The sequence below is a fragment of the Passer montanus genome, unplaced genomic scaffold (assembly GCF_014805655.1).
Source record: "Passer montanus isolate IOZ18808 unplaced genomic scaffold, ASM1480565v1 scaffold110, whole genome shotgun sequence".
Taxonomy (NCBI): domain Eukaryota; kingdom Metazoa; phylum Chordata; class Aves; order Passeriformes; family Passeridae; genus Passer; species Passer montanus.
In genome coordinates, this window is record NW_024357614.1 from 1,578,921 (window position 1) to 1,597,153 (window position 18,233).

Below are 18,233 nucleotides of genomic sequence, written 5' to 3' on the forward strand. Positions count from 1 at the left end.
ATATTAGTAGTCTCTGATAAATTTGTGATAAGAAAGAATTTATAGCCATGTATTGCACTAGAAAATGTCTGTGCTGAGAAAAAAACCATGAGTTTTCTCTTAAAATCAGGTGTCACTTGTGCATGTACTGTGTATGTAAGCATTTATTCAGAAAGATACAAAGAAAATGTGACCTCTGCATGCAAATAATTCTAGATACCAAGTATAATAATTATTATTATTTAAGTAATGCTTTATCAGTTGGTGTCCCAGTTTGATGTTCTTGGCAATATGCTAAGTCAGAAATTGTGCTTGCCTCTAACGACCTGTGAGGATAGATATTGCTCCTCTATGAAGTTGAGCAGATTTTGTATTTTATTGATGAAGAAACACCTTTTTTTTTTTCTTTTTTTTTTCTTTTTTTTTTCCTTTTTTTTTCTTTTTTCTTCTCCAAGCAAAAGCTTTAAAAATGGGCTGGAAAATATCCTCTGCCCCAAGGCTAAAAAGAAACAACCAACAATTACTGATTTTAGCCAAGGTGATACACTGTTTACCTTGTAATGATAATGTATGTAATGAGATACATATTCTTGTCACTTTGCATTATTTGCATTACTTAAAGCTATTCTGATCAAATACCTGGTGTTGCATTATTTCTGGTTTTGTTTTTCCTGGAAAATTAATAATAAGCCTAGCTCTGGTTTTGCATTAAGTAGAACTATGCACATGTGTACATGCAACCTTTAAATTTTAGAAGCAGGATTACTTTTAAGAAACGTAATCATTCTATCTTTGCAGACTTTAGTAGCTGAAAAAGGTAAGATCATTGCTAGAATAGAGAATAGAAAGTAAGTTTTTCTCTACATGCTGGGTATGTCCTCAGAATTGAGAAGACCAACTAGAGCATTGCTTGCAAATGTGGTACACTGAAGTCTGGCACCTCAAACACGTCAATGGAATAAATGATGGGTATATCTGTAGTAGCACTAGGACTTTAATATTTAAAAATTTAAATAGTGGGGAAATCAACATAATTTTCTCTTCTGTTGGAATCCATAAGGTCCTGTTCAGAGGGAGATAAAGCACAATCTACTGATAACCAGATTTTGTCACTAGCTATATAGCAGAGATTAGTGATTCTTCAGCTTAGGAACATGAAAATCTTTTTTTAGCCTTTATATTTTCTACTCAGTGCTATCAAAACACAGGACTGTACCCTATATAGATAACACAGCATATACTTGTGCCAGGCCTGGCTGTAAGTTTCACAAGAGGGCCTGAGACAGTTAATTGTGGATTCAGTGGAGTTTCACCAGTTTAAATTAATTTCATTTCTACCCATTATGTGCATCTTTGGGAAAATGTACATGGGTGTCAACAGTATTACTGTGGATGCAGTGTCAGATTGCCCCAATATTCTCAGAATTATTAGTCAATTTTCTGACCCATCTATTTATTTAACACCGAATTAAAAGAAGAATGAATGAACAAGACTGCAAAGTGCCATAAAAACCTGCATTTAAAAATAGTTGTCAAGCAGTAACAAAGAGACTGGACCATTAAAATCTCTCCTTGGGTCAACTCTTTTTTGCCTTGTCTACAACTTGGACTTTCAATTTCAGTGACTGAATTTTTGCACAATTTCTTTCCTCTTCAGCTGGTGTGCCTGTGTACCATTCTCCAAATCAGATTAGCAGAGAGCATATATTATTTCCTTCTTGGTTCTAGCAGATTTCTTCTTGAATTTCATTTACTCATTGTAAAATGAACACCTTCCCAATTCATTCTTGGCAGTTGAACCTGAGCCACTAACATAACTCAGAGCAATTTCTTCATTCTTCCTCCACAAGTAGAGGGTTCAGAGATTTACTGTTCTGTTTTGTTCTGGTCATGCAGCCACAGCTTGAAGGATCAGGTCTGCTCTGGGAAAGGAGTCAGCTGCAAAGCTGACAAAGTAAGAAAAAGGGAGATACTTCATCAAAGCTAATTCTTTAGTACTTAAATTAAAGCAAAAGTCTAAACTGATATTCATAATGCTTCTGTTGGCTAGGACTCCCACAAATATTTTTTGCTTCTCCCCAAATTCAGAAGCTATGAGACAAGACAAGGCAATCTCCAAATTTATGTATTAGAACAAGGGTGTCTTTTTAATTGTGCATAATAAATGTATAATATCAGCAGACTGAAAAATCAGAGTTGGATGACAAGAAGAAAAATAGGTCGCCAACTCTTGTACATAGCTTTCTGCATAAAATAGAACAGACTTTTCAAATTTGGGTACAGACCCAAAGAATCAGATGTCAATAGTGTCACTCCAGTAAAGTGTCCATCATCTTCTCCTTAGTTTTTTTTTGCTGCCTGGTGTGGTGTAATTATCACTACACTGTCATAATCTCTCCTGCTGCCAGTGCTGTCTCTTTTATATGTCTATCAACAAGTTGATGATGCAGTTCTGGTGTTCATTAGCCATTATAAAATCTTAGTAGCTACATCACACCAAAAATCTGTTATAATTCTTCAGACTGACATATTTAAGTATGCTGTACTTCAGAAGCTGTCACAACCCCTGCTAGATTCCCAAGAAATGCCTTCTTTTTCACTGTCATATTTCTGAGCAGTCTTGTAGTCAGGTTGAGTGTTAGGAACAGTTTACCCTTATCCATCATACACATCTACATGTGATGCCAAGTGCAGTGACCAATGTGGCAGGATGACACCGGTAGACGGTGCGTGTGGGCAGGAGCACTCCTCCCAGCATGGTGACTGGGAGCTCAGTGAGGAGGGGCTGACGTGGTGCCAAATGTGTGCCCAAACAGCTCTGCGCTGTGCAGCGTTGGTGGCTCAGGTTGCTGACAGCACACACTGTTTTTATCTTGGTGAGCTGGTGCTTCACAGTTCCAGTTCCTCTTTGGCAGAGCAGCGTGGCCCTGTACACAGTGACCATGCTGCCCATGGCCCCTGCTGGTGTGCGGAGTCCTGCTGCACTCGCTGCACAAGTAACTGCAGCAACCATGCCTCCAGCTGATTCATGTTTGAATCATTCCCCTTACAGTAATCCAATTTCAAGCCCTGGCCTGCAGGTATTTACTACGTATTTCACAATGCTTGTTAATATTTACTGTTTTTTTCTGTTTGTGTATTGTATTTGGTGATTCTCTTGCTTTAGGCATCTAACAACATCATGTGCAAAATTATCAGTAGCTGCTGTCAGTCAGCTGTTAGCATTGTGCTTCCAATTTTAACAACTACGCTTATTAGGTTACTGGTGCTAGAATGTGATGTAACACTGCACAATGGTGGTGAGTGTTTTTTGCCTTTATAAACAATATTATCTGCAAATTTCCAAGTTCTCACTTTGAAAATGCTCAGCTGTGGATGATGCAGGTGATGAAATGGTGATTTGAAAGATCAGACCCAAAATAACTGTGATTCTGCATTAATACCTGCAATTAAATCTGACAACTCCAACCTACCACAAATGCCACTAGGTACGTTAGATGAAGTAGACCTGGAAAATTGTAGTATTTTATGTATTTAAAAAGAAAGACAAAGCAGACTGTGAAGCAATTTGTTCAGTGTTTTCCTGTTCCCAAAGTTAAGAACAACTGGCTACAAACCCCAGACCTGGATGGAGTTCTGATCTCAATGAATTTCTTCTGGGTGAAGTCCTGTGCACAGTGCTTACAGGATTTTAGTTCTGATGTTTATTATAATTTGTACCTGATATCAGCATCACAAGTGAGAGATATAACCCCATTTCAACCAATTTTAAAATGTAAGGTAGTTGCTGACCATATCTGACAAATACAAACAGTACAACCATATGCACTTGCACAATACAACACAAATATAGAGACCATTTAATTAAATGTTTTCTACATTGTTGTATGAGACACTGCTGTGAGATACAAATAATTATTTAATCTAAATACCTGGAAAGATGGAACTACTGTTTTACTTTCCCATTGCATCTTATCATTACTTTCTGGGAATTTATGCCATCTCTCTGACAATTCAACTCATGCTGATAATAGAGATGAAATTATCACCTGTGTAACTGTGTCCTTCTGGGAAAAATCCAGTTTTAGAAACCAATAATTTATGAGAAGCAAACCCATTTTTAGCTGCTTGGGAAAAGTTGGTAGCTAAGCAGCAAACAGTCCACAGTTTCAAAGCATGCAAACAAAAAAAATTGAAATTAACATTCTCAAGTCTTCTATGACTAATTATGTCACATAGCCACCATTAACCAATATCACAAAGGAAGAGTATTACAGTTATTCTGTAGAATAATTTTGACTGTCAATACATAGTTTAATGTATCTTTTTAATATTAAAGAATAATCATATAATATTTGCTAAGTAGAAAACTAGGTGACTAGGAAACTGATAATTATTTCTCTGTTTGTGGCTTTCTGGTCCCAATTACTTTCGGTCATATAAATATGATATTTATAGTGTTTGTGTTTTTTTCTTTGTCAAACACTATCACTACAGATCTGTCCATGAATTAATTTTGTAAAATATACCCTAATAGTTGTCTGCATTTAAATTTAGAATTTAGTGGCCCAGAATGTACAGTTTTGGTAATTGTCTCTTATTTGGAGATCAAATGTCAGACAACTAAAAATAGCAGCAAGTGCTGTTTCAAGGTAGGTTTTTTGAACAAATTTCTCCACTGGCTGTTTTTCTAAAGTGAATTATGTTTTTATATATTTCATATTTGAGATTCATTAAATAATCTGGATAATTCTGAGACACTGTGAATGTAATAAGGGAATCAGGAGGAACATAGTGTCAATTCAACTATTAATTTTATTTCATTAAACTTAAGTTGGAGTCGGCAGCTGTGATTGAAATAATTTCAGTAAGTTCTGGGTTCAGAAAGGTTCTTTAGAGTCCTTTTTTTGTGTGAGCTGAAATACCTGAGGGTTCTAGTTTTAATGATTGTGCTTGATTTTTCTTCTCTGCCTCATTTCCATGCAAAACCACCTCTAGGATGTATGTGACCAGACTTGAAAAATGTGTCGTGATAACAGAATAGTTAAGCTATCAATCAGCCTATATTTTTGAAGGTTTGCAATGCAACTTCTCCTGTAAAAAGGTTCATTGCTTAGTCCCAGTGTTTAAACATCAGTCCAGTGTTTTCGTGTGCTAAAGGTTTCCTCAGATCACTAGCTGACACAGATTAATGCCATCTCCAAACCTTTGCACCACATGCCCTATAATCACCTATGACTAATATAGAAGAGAAGACAGAAAAGTGAGGGACACACAGGCTCAAAAGGGATGTACAGCTTTACACACAGAGGGACAGGCAAAGTCCCTCTGTGTGTAAAGCAAGTTCTCCTTGTGCACCTAAGGCTTCTACATTAGCTCTCCCAGATCACAAAATTTATTATAGTGACCTCAAGCAGTTTGGGAGAAAAAAAATCTTTGATAACGGAAGAGAGCAGTTTATGCTACAAATAAAACTCCAAGAGCATATGAAAATACACATTTAAAAATGTGGTAACAGTACCTCAAGACTCTATATTTGCTGATAGCATAAAATTTTATCTACTTTCTTTTAGTTTTATGCTATTTGAAATAAGAAGTGTCTGCAGTAAATCACCTGCTACCACGTGGTATTTGTAAATAATAGCAGGGTCTTTTTATTTAAGGAAAAATAAACCAGTTTTTTACAGCAGCTACTGGAGCTTTGTCAATGCATGTGCTGATTGGGATAATCTGAACAGGGTTTAGTCATCAAGTTTAATGGCACTTCTATTGTACTTCCCTGATTTAAGTTCCAGTTCCTTCTCCCCTGTATTTCACTATCTTCTGCTAGTGCTTGCTCTCTCTGGTAGTTGCTGTAGACTTAAAATCACAGATGGATTAGAAGTAGAAATTTTCAAAATTAGTTTAACTCTGTGAAACTCAGAAATCCTACTATGACTTCATCCATAAGCTTCTGTATCTAAATTCTTTCTAGGCCTTCACAGAAATCTAGATTTAGCAACTAAAAGTGATGAACTTTCAGTGATGAACTGCAAATATTATTTGGCATTTCAGTGTACATAGTGGCTTCCTTCCAAGACTTTTAAATACTTCCTGGGTCTTGAATCTCAGTTGCATTTTCTGCCCTTCTTTTCCCATCTTCTCATGACAGTGAAAAAGTATGGCGTTCAACTAAAACATGCACACTTAGGTTGTCTTGCAATGACTCTGAATTTTGAAACACCTGGAAATACTAAGATGTGCATGCTGAATTTTCATTCAGTTTACTAATATGTTTGACATAGAAGTCTTGTTTTATTGCATCTTTCAGTTTTCTCTTTCCGTGAGGGATTTCACATTGTAAAGTAATAACAGTAAGAAATTATCCAAAGTAACATGTACTAACAGTTTTTTGATTCTATGAGTGGCTTTGCTTTCCATATTGAATTTAGTGAATATAAAACTGATGATACTGAGTGAAAATAATAAGATGATAATTATCATTTGATGCTTTCTGTGCAGCTAAACCCTACCTATCTTTTGTGTTAAAACATACTGTAATATAGTAAGTGCAAAATACTACTGGGAAAAGATGAATGTGTGAAAATGATGTGGATTATATTAGTAGAGTTTTTAAGGTTTAGTGGAATCTTCGTAAGATACTTAAAAAAATTACTGTTTGGTCTACTCAGCTTCCTTTATGAATTATATATTCTTACTGCTATATGGTATTGGAATAATATTTGTATTTCTTAATGAGAGACTTTAAAAGCCTCATTTGATGCAAATTAGGGTGTATTTTTTTAGTTAGGATTAAAAGGAAGTATATAATTTCAGCTTTGAGGTATATTATTGGCCAACTATCTATTCTGTTGCTGGATTGTGACCAGGACCAGTCTTGAGGTAGAAGTGCCTGAGGCTGCTCATCAGCTATTTCCAGAGTTGTTTCTCATCTGCTTTGTTACAGGTGTTCTCAAAGCATTCATATCTCTTTAAAAAATACTAAATAAAATTTTTCAGTGTTATTGGCAGCAGAAGGACACAGTCTCACTGTGGCAATTATGAATTCTCATGACCACATCTTATCAGAATTGACATGTTTTTTGGTTTTTTTCAGTTTCAGACTTAACTACGTGAATTTTCAAACAACCAGTAATGCTCCCAAACCTGTGGTTTTGATTGTTGTACTCTGAATAGAAACTGGTATTTAAAAACAAATTGTCAAAAATATGGATAAAGACTGAAACTTCAAAACTATGAAGGGGTATTGTTTTTGAAATTATTGCATTTAAGATGCTTACAGAAGATGATGGAGAACTAGATCAAATTTCCTCCTCAGTCCATCACTGGTTCCATTCTTTTAGCTCTTAGGATTGGTTTAACCGGCATTGAGAAGAAATAATGAATTCCATTGTCGAAGCAGTTCAATTTTTTAGAATAAAAATTAGTGTATTGAAATAGTATCTGACTTTTAGAGTTGGAGTTTGAGAATAATAAAAATGTTGATTAGGGTGCTTACCTTATATTTGAATTTCAATGCCTATTTTACCAACACAAAATGGAGCAATTTCTACAGGAATATTGTGGGCCCTGATTTGAAGCAGTATAATCTTGTTGCCCTGGGAGACATATTGTCTAAAAGTATTGGTTTATCTGGAAAATAAAAAAAAACCCACCCTCCCTAATCAATCTCCAGAATCTTAGGTATGGGAAATGCATTCCCTAATAAGATAGACTTTAATTTCGAAAAAGAATTGTAGACTGTGAGCACTGGAAGCTGAAGTCAAACATACATGGTCATGGATATTTGGGAAAAAAAATACTCAATGCTGGTAGTATAAAATCTGTTTATCGAGAACTTCCATTACTTCCACTTTTAACACTGAATGTTGATAGTCTCTAAGAAGTCTCTGAAAAATCTCTTTATTTAACCTGTCTGAGCTTCACACCAGAATTTGTATTTATTAGTCATTCAGTAGTTTAAATCTTTCTGCATCAGAGAAAGCCTTCTTTTATTTCTGCAGGTATCATTTGATGCTGGGAATTGATTTCAATTTCCATGTTGTACCGTCAGGCATGTGCAAAGTAATTGAATTGGTGAAAATGAACAAACAAAAAAGTAAGCATGTAGAATGCAAACAGTTACAAAACTGTATTAACAACTGTCATATGGTCTTTATTTAATTACTTTGCAGCATTCCCAGACTTTTTTATTCAGTTCTCCTTCAATAAAATGCTGATTTCTTTTTATGTAATTGTTAGCATTGTATTTTATAAGTACCATGATAATATACTGATTTATTGTTGATGTTAATCAGACTATTATTCTTCTAACTGCAAAACTTAAAATTATGTCTTTCATTAAATGACTAATAATCTAACACTCAGTGAAGCCTGAATAGCATCCGTCAAACTATTTAATTTTTTTTTGACATACACAATCAATGCAAACAAATATGGTTTTAATTTCATTATTCATCAACAAAGACAATCTGACAATATGTAAAGCATTAATTGCTTGGATTAAAACATTCTGGCACATGTTATGTTTTAATATTTAACGAGAGTTTAATTTTAAAACTGCCTTCCCTAGCTGGAGCTACACTTTATGAAGGATTTCCCTGACATTTTCTTGAGTCACTCTAACATGGCCTCACTGCCTGTCTGTGTGCTGAACACTCCCCACAAAATACATAAGATCAAGGCCTTGTCTTTTTCTGGGAAGGAGAAATGTTTGATCAAAGGATATGCTTGAAAATGCAAATGTGTCTCTCCTGTGCTGCTGAGGGAGCAGAGGGGAGACCACTGGGTGGTCTGTGGGAGAACTCATCACACGGGGCAGCAGCTGCAACACGAGCCTTTTGCCTAGTGTATGTGTGCACACAAGTACAGGACGCCATTCCCCTCTCTTCCCTGGAATCAGAAGGTCAGGATGATGAAAATGAAGGGGGTAGCTAAAGATGCTTGGATTTTCATGAGGACATATTTTAGAGCCATTTCACCTGTACCATTTCTGATAAATCCTGAGTTTGTTTACTACGCCTTTGCGAGTCTGATATCAGATGATCCCACAGGCCCATAGAGAGTTTATTTTTATAATGTTTTCCCTTCACATGTTATTTTCTATTTCTCATTCTTGTGTTATCTTCCTTACTGAGCAAATACTATCACTGAGTGTAAGACTCCATGACAATGCCTCTTTGCTTTCTTTTTTTATTAAAACTTCTCATTCACAGCATATATTTTGCAAGCAGTAATGACTGAAAAATCACTTGGTATTTTTATGCATTTATTCAGAATAATTTTATCTGTGTTGTAGTAGTAATTATTATGTCCTACTTATACATATCTCAGCTTACTGTACTGCTCAGTTTATTGTTCTGTAGTTTATACTTCTCTGTGTCTAGTTTGGGGCATTCATTCATAACAGGAATTATTATGGTCTCTGAGGTTGGGCTGGCAATGTATTATAGCTGTTGCAATTATTCTCTGTTCACCTGGAAACCACAGTGTCTCCAAATCTGGGGCAGAATGCTGACTTTTGTCACAAAGGTATTACCACTGAGGCAAGAATGGGTATATACAGATGCACAAAGAATCCACTGAATCAATCAACTGGTTTGTTGTCAAGTGCTTTCTCTGCCTGACATTTTCTTAGGTTTCGTAGGCATAATGACAGAAAAGTTGGAAGAGAAGCTAAGTTTTTGGACTGTTGCTGTAGCTCTCATCAAGTCCAGGAGTTAGTTGCTGCTAGTTCATTAGTTTAGGTAGATTGATGGAACTGTTACAGACCACCAGAGTTAGACACCACACAGGGACAAACAAGCACTCCTACATATTTTAAATAGTTTTTTCTGCATATTCTTCCTAATTTTTCACTTAATCAGCTGCACCTCAAAAAAACCAAAAAAAACCCAAAAAAACCAACAAACAAACAAAAAAACCCCAAAAACCCAAACAAACAAAACAAATGTATTTTGCCAGGATTTTGAAATGGGGTCACTAAATTACAAAAGATAAAATGAAAAAGTTAATCATCTGCCATATGATGAATGAGAAAACACCAATCTAAAAAACAGATAAACAAACACCTTTTTTTGTTTCAAATGAAGTTGTAGATTTGTCTGGACCACAAAGTCTGTTATTCCCTCCTAACAGCAAACGGATATTTTCACATTCCTTACATAAAACATTCCTGTTTTATAGCTGGAGGCAGTGCTCTACAGAGTGACAATTTTTGATTTAACTTTTTGGCAGAACTTCTAATGATTATAAAGAGTGCATGGTGGCATAGTAACTCTTTTTTTGTTAAAATTGGCAATGCCTTCCCAAAGGGCCTACTTTTCTGATATGATATATAGCAATAGTAATAGGTAATTGTAGATTTAATAGAGAAAAATAATCACAATTGCATTGGCAAGCTTAGTCTAGCTAGGCAGAGAGTTCTAAGGAAGCTACATCTCCCTTGCTTTATAGCTGTTCTGTCAATTTCTGTGTGACATATTCTGTCTTTTATACAGATGCAACTTCTAGTGTTTAATAGACTAAAGAATTTATGTTTTGGCAGGATTATGAAAGACTCTGTCATTTTACATTAGCAGAAATATGAAAGACTTGCAAACTAAATCTTCATGCCCAGCCAACTCCCAAACAAAAAAAAAAAGATAGATGTTAAATTTCTCTAATGCCACTAGCTAGACTGTATTTATTAATGCTGTAAAATTTATATTCTTTCAGACTAAAATTATGTAAGAATTAAATTGATCAGATTAATTAATATGAAACAGTGTTCAACCTCCAAATATAATAAGTAATTCTAGAGAACCTTAACATCTTCAAGGAAAGGGAAGCAGCTTGCTGTTAAAGGACTGTTCTGTGCTTACATTTTATGTAACCAAGTTCGAGGTGATATTACTTGATATATTTCTGATATTTACATGTCAGAAATATATTACTTAGGAGAAGCCAAAGAATCAAAGCTCATATTTTTGTTTGTTTTTATTCGGATTGCTTTTATGGAATCACCTGGAATTCATGCCTAGTCTTTAATTTCTAATGCTGTAAACAAGAGGGAATGAGACCCCATAACCACTTGGGCCATTTGCCAGGGAAAAACTCAGAGTGAAGCCAGCAAGACTCTTACATCTTGTCCCATCTTACAGAGGGAAGAAAGCATCATGGGAGAAGAAACTAGGAGGAACAAAAAATGAGGCAGCTGTAAACAAATAGGAAAGGGAGGCTGAAACGTCCAGCAGCTGATCAAGAAAGAGGTCACTATATGACCATTTGTCACTATCAAAACAGGAAAGGATGAGAAACCAAGAAAGGAAGGAAGAAAAAGAAGAAAAAGTAGAGAAATGGAGAAGGTCAAAAGAAACAGCACAAACAGCAAACATCTACAAATATTCTGGGCAGCAGTGTGGAAAAACTGTTATGTAAGATTGTGATGTATTTGCCTTAATAATGGGGTTGGATTTGATAAGCTCAGACAGCATGACCAGTTTTGTGCACTCAGGGTGTTCAGCAAAAAAGGCAAAAGTTTTCAGTGAATATATCTTTTTTAAGATGTTAGAAAAAGAATGTTATCAGTGATATATATCTAGCCTTCTAGTAACCTGTAAGTCACTGCTAGTAACCTAAAAGTCTTTGAACAGTGTGCACTTTGAATCTACATCAACCAATTTTTTATTTCACTAAGACTAATTTGCAAGATATTCCAAAAGAGCTATTCGGCCCATTTCCACTGAATTTTGAAATAGTTGGAGCATGTCTCTTTCTAGAATGAGCATTAATAGCAAAAAATCAAGGAGGATTATGCAGATGAAAACAGACTACTTCATATATTATTCCTGAATACAGTCACCAAAACATAAAGGTGGAATTCCATCCAGAGATAAATTTGAAGAATTTACATGTCTTTAATATAAGTAAATAAAATTTACAGGTAACTGTTCTTTGTAACGCATCAAGAGCCGTGTGGCCAGCAGGTCAAAGGAGGTGACTCTCCTTCTCCACCTTGCTCTGATGAGACCCCACTGCAGTGCTGTGTCCAGTTCTGGTGTCCCCAGCATAAGAGGACATGGAACTGTAGGAGCAAGTCCAGAGGAGGAACATGAAGTCGATAAAGGGACTGGAGCACGTCCCCTACAACACCAGGCTGGGACAGCTGGGGCTGCTCAGTCTGGAGAAGGGAAGGTTGTGTGAAGGCCTCATGGCAACCTCGCAGGATCTGAAGGGGCCGTCAGGGAAGCTGGAGAGGCACCCTTCATCAGGAACTGCAGTGACATGATGAGGAGTAATGGGTACAAACTGAAAGGGAGGAAATTTAGGTTAAATATTGGGAGGAGATTCTTTACTGTGAGGGTTGTGAGCCATTGGAACAAGTTGCCCAGAGAAGCTGTGGACGTCCCATCCCTGGCAGTGCTTAAGGCCAGGTCGGATAAGGCCTCAAACAACCCGGTCTCGTGGGAGACGTCCCTGCCTATGGCAGTAGGGGCTGGGAATAGATGACCTTTACTGTCCCTTCCAACTCTTACCATTCTGTAATCCTGTGATCTCTGAATCTTTTCTACACAGATATGACACGTTTAGGCTTTCCCTCAAAAACATGGGCAAGGACAGTAGCATTGTCTGCAGAGCAGAGGGACATAGCTGGAGAAATGAACACAGTGCACATGCAGTGCCTGGCCTGAGCCTGGTGAGTGTTGATGCTGCATGGTTTTAGCAGCTCCTGGGGGCTGTGGTAAAGACAAGGGATGGCAAAAGGCCTGTGCCATGCTGCCAGCCTGGTTCTGGGGTAGAGTGGTGATGGCAAAACTCATATATAGGTGCATATTTTCAGACAAGCAGTGCCTTAGATGCTAATAAATGCAGCAAAAAACTTATTTTGCAACATCAGTTAATCAAAATAATACAGCTGGAAAATGACATTCTTATTTAGTACACATTGAATATCCTAGGCTTTTCAATTGAGAAGTTAGGCTTTATGAAGTTAATGAAGATAACTTCTGTCTTATCTGCAAAACATAACAAAACATATACAGAGTTATTGACCAAAGATATAAATAGAACTTTACTGGAATTTGTGGTTTGTTTACTGCTCCCTTTTTCGTAAAAAACCCCAAACTTCTTAAGAGGTAGTGAGCTTCACAGTAGATGCTTCCTTCGTTATTTTATTTATATCTTGTTTATTAATTCCCCAAATCATTTCAGATTACTGTATGACTAAATAAATAGAAGTACCATTTGAGGGAAAAAGTACCCCTTGAAGAGAAAATATGCTGAGAGGCAGGGAGATAACAGTGATAAGTTTAGCCTGTCAAATGCACACATCTGAAAGATGAGAGAGAGCTTCCATGATTCCTTAATGGAGGGGAAGGAGTCCTGCAGCCATGGAGTCCCTGAGACAGCCTCAAAGTGTTCCAGGGTGAAAATCTGGAACATACCCTGGAAAATCTGGAAATTCCAGGGGATGGACAGAAGATGCAGACTCTGTGGGAGAGCTTTGGGAAGGCCAGGGTACAGAGCAGCCTTGGCTGTGGGGCCCTGCAGGGACACTGGGGAGGCCCTGGGGAGGCAGGGAGGGACAGGGCCACCGCCTGGCACAGCGCTGCTCCCAGGCATTTGTCTTGGGTTTGGAAGTATTGCTCTGACAGCATCCTGACATGGAGAAAACTTGAAGAGATGTGCCAAATCTTCACTTACATCCAGACAAAGGACCTAAGGGAAGGAAAGAGTTGTTTCCTTTGTCCTTCTGGCCCCGCATGAATCAATGCTTTCATTAATTCTCAGGTCCTCGGTTTTTCATAGAATAGGTGTGCTTCACAGTATATTGAAAACTTAAAATCAGGTGTTTTATCTCTATAGCTGTGTTAGCAAGAAAATCTTGTCTAAACAAGTGCTTAAACAGAAGAGCCCTAACGTATTAAAGTATTGTATTGAGATCCCATTTAAGAAACTTCAGCCTGATCCCTTTTGCTGTGCTTTGAAGTGCATGTTGAAGTTTGAGTTCTATTAACTTGACTGCATTTTGGCTCCTCTTGATGTTTCATATACCTACCTTTTTCCTTACCTGTCCTTACCATCAGCAGAGGAAGAAAAGACTTTTAGAAAGAGAGATGTAGAAGTCAAATTTTAATTAGCTTGCATGATAACAGGAAAGCAGCAGAAGTATGATCCTAATCTGAAAAAAACCCACTATAACTAGAAACAAATTTTAATCTATAGCTTTACATTTGCTTTTATATTTTGTCCATTTTATTTTTTTAACTTATTATTCCCATAAATTTGAAATATTTTTCTTGGAAGCTGAATTATAAGGAATTCATCAATACTTTCCTGTATATTTGCATATGTGTTCCAATTATGAGATTTAACAAAAAGTGCTAGGGCAGGAACAAAGAGGTATGGATATATACCAACATACAACATGTGCATATCAGCAGAAAAAAATAAAATCCCAGAATTCTCAGCAATTATTTCCTGAATATATATAGGGATCTAAGGAATGACCAGCAGCTCCAAAGAGCACAGGGACTCTGCTTGGTGAAATATTCACTCCAGCTTTTTAGCGTACGTAAGGGTCACAGTGGTGCAAAGCAACTCATACAGGGCTGCTGACAAGGGAGCCATCTCCAGGCAGGAAAGACACATCCTGTGGGTAAAATATGCAGCCTCTTCGGGATATCAGCTGTGTGATTTCCACTACAGCGGAAAAATTAAAGTGGATTTGCAACTCAAATTGGCCTTTAGAGAACTCAGAGCTTTAATCTAACTTTTAATTCATTGTGCTGTGTAAGTATTCACACACAGACGCGCCATTGCATAACTGCTAGCTTTGTAACAGCAGGAAATGAGTCTGGGCCTCTGGAAGGACTCTAAATGACATCAGAACTGTCTTCTGCATGGAGACACAGATCTCACAACTCCCAGTCTCCACAGCAGTGAAGATTATGGAGCTGCACAAAAACTTGCTCCAAGTACATCTTTAGGCAGACCCTGGGCCTTGCCAAAATTCATGTCAGGAGTAACCCAAATGATCAGAGTATGGAGGACAGTGCCATTTTCCAACTCAGCACCACAGACACCAAATAACCTGAAAGTCACTAAAGACTTCAGAGCAAGAGCACAGACATTGAAACTCATGGAAAGCTGGCCATTCATATAGTCATCTTTTTATTTATACTAAAGTTTTCACATGGTGACTTTTCATATGTTGACTTCTGCTTCTTTTTTGAAGGCTGGCAAACAAGACTGGAAAAATTGGTTTCTTTCTGCAGGATCTGTGTGTAATGTGGACCTGTAATTTTTTCTAAGCTACAAAAAGTCTCAAAGAACAATCACAGTTCAATAACACATTATCTTTTCAGCAATATTTTCCCAATCACAACCAATTCATAGATAATTCAGCACAACGATATTGACACAAAGCAGACATAACAGCAGAGTACATCTTTGAAGAGATTAAAAACCCACATATTTCACTGAAAATATAATTAAAATATTAAAATTTTAAAGTTATGTGTATTATATGTATGCATAGTATCCTAATAGTTTAGGAAAGTCAATTAATATTTGAATTTTTACTTGATACTCCTTCATATTTTATCAATATTACTTTGTTACAATGACTGAGCCCCAAGCAGCTTCTGTGTAAATTATACATGGAAGGATATGAGTTGCAAGTATTTTATTTACCTAGACTCTTCTAATGCTTTATGTCCTTCAGTGTAACTTTGCACTCCTATCACTTGATCAGGAAAACTCCTCTGACATTACTTTATGTATTGACTTTATGTTTCTGCTCTCCAACTCCCAATGCCAGTTGCATGTATTTTTTCCTGATTCCTGTAGTCTCTGATATCCTCTTTTTCTCTGAGCTTATCACCCATTTGTCACTGTATGAAGTCTTATGACAGTAATTCAAGAGATATCAGCATGTTATTTGTATAGTTCCTATAACAGAGTGTATATAAGTCTATCCTCTCCTATATTATCATCTCTATCTTGATAACAGCAATGAAGACAGTGGGGGAAAATAAGAATTCATTTATATTAATTCCAGAAAATAAACCTTGCTCTTGTTTTCAAATCATTCATTACATTCTTATACAATATCTGCAGCTTTCCAGTACAAATTTGTTTCCTTACCATTGTCATCTGGTTTGGAGAAAATTCTGCTTCTTTTCCCTCAGTTTTCCTGTACACTCCGTTACAACCAGCTAGGTATGGTAAGGGCTTTGGACCAGCATTAGAGCAACTTTATGTAACATCATTTCCCATTCTGTTCCCAGTGGTTTCTAGCTCTCTCTGAGATAACTCAGTTCTTTTGTGACAACATCTTAACATAAACACTCCTAGAAAACACCTATTATGTTCCTGCTCTATGAGAAATATACCTTTGTTTACAAAACTTTCATTGTATTGCCCATTTTAATTACTATTCCGTATTACAACCTTGATGAGTGATTTTTGCTGTCTTGGAGAGACATGCTTAGTAATTACTTCAGTAGGAATGGAAAAGTTATGATAGCCAGGATGAAATAAAATATATCAAAACCGATTCTGACTATATCAAAATGTTCCATTTCTTAGAGGTTAAATATTTACCTCTGCTAAGGTCATCAGTATTGTGTTCTGATATAATTTCACTTTGAATTGAGTGTTATTGTGAAAGGTAAATATTCCAGTGATTGTTCATTGCATTTTTGGATGAAGCCTATGTTTTCCTGCAAAATGCTTTAACTTTGTAGATGCAGCATTCTCTGTCGGAAAACTATCCCATGGGGGAATTTCTAGAGAGCTCAACCCATTGTGGACTATTGAGCTGCAGTAATTAATTTCCTTGTTTCTCCCCTAATTTGGCTTTTATATGTAGGAATTCAAAGCTAATTCAACTACCACCTTCTTGGTGGTTCCAATGAATGCAGCTGTTGCTGGTTTGGGCAGCTGTGGAGGTGACTACTGGCTGAATGATGATCTTCTGTATGAGCTGGTAAAATATGCTTATCATTTCACCACAACCTTGATGCCTTAATTAGAACACGTTTATATTTATGTGTATGCTCAGTAGAGTTATCAAATTACAGACTGTAGCAATGCATTGGTTTTAATCTCTGTAGACGGCTTTATTATTATTTGTTTTTATTTGCATCTGCTCATATATTTTATTTTCTGAGAAGCTTTTTGCCCTAAGCTACTTAAAGAAAATGCTAATTTGCTGTGGCCCTAATCCTGGTTTTGATTAAACCTCATTTAAATGGCTTTATTTATACTGCTGTGTTGCATATTGCTTTCTATTTTTTGTGGAGTTTTGTCATAGTCTTTCATATTTCCTCACTATAGAGGTTTGTGATTATAAGACTAATTTTACATTTGCCTCTTTTTGAAGGACTCAGAATGCCTTTTAGTTGTTGTGTTTGGGATCAGACTTTTCTCAGAGAGGAAAATCATAGTAATTTCCAGAACTGAATTCTGTTATTTATTGATTGTGTATTTCACTGGCTTAACAATCATTTTTGGTAACCAATGGCATTGACCAAAGCTCTATCTCAAACCAGTGTTTAAGTAGCACTCATTAACTGTATTTCATAGAGTTTGCTTTTTACTTCACAATTTTTTTTCTTTCTTGCTTATTTCTATTTCAAATACATCTATTAGGAAGGACCAGGGTGGCCTGGGGAACTGGACAAGCAATGTGCTAAATCTGGCAGTAGGGCTGACTGTGCTGTATCTAGCCTGAGGAAGATGGATGTGGCAGCCAGAAAGCTGGAAAATAGCAGGAAATAAAGCAAAATGCTGCAGGCTGATTGTGTTGGTTGTGGATCACAAAGGAGGTTTTATTAGAGGAGGTAACATTAGAAGAAAGTGTGATGTATGGAGAAAACTCTGTAATTGAACATTGGACATTATGTCATCTGTAGAGGAAAAGTAGAATAGGCTTGAAATTGGAGCTGGATAATGATAAATCTGTGTGAGGGTCCCAAGAAGGGAAGGGTAGAATGCAGAGTTGCTAATCCAATAAGGCAGAGACATACAGAGAAGAGGACAGTAGAAGGCTTTGTACTGGCTGTTGTACTAAAGGATTTTTTTATACAAATGTTGGGATAAGAACTCAATGAAATAGGTATTCTTATTATATATGATGAATACAGAGAAAGACAGATGAATACACTAGAATTTGTCATGCTAGTGCCCTAAGAAATGTTTTATGTTTTTGATAAAAGATAATTTCTCCATTAAAATTTAGTTTTATTTCATCTACAGCATTGGCTTCA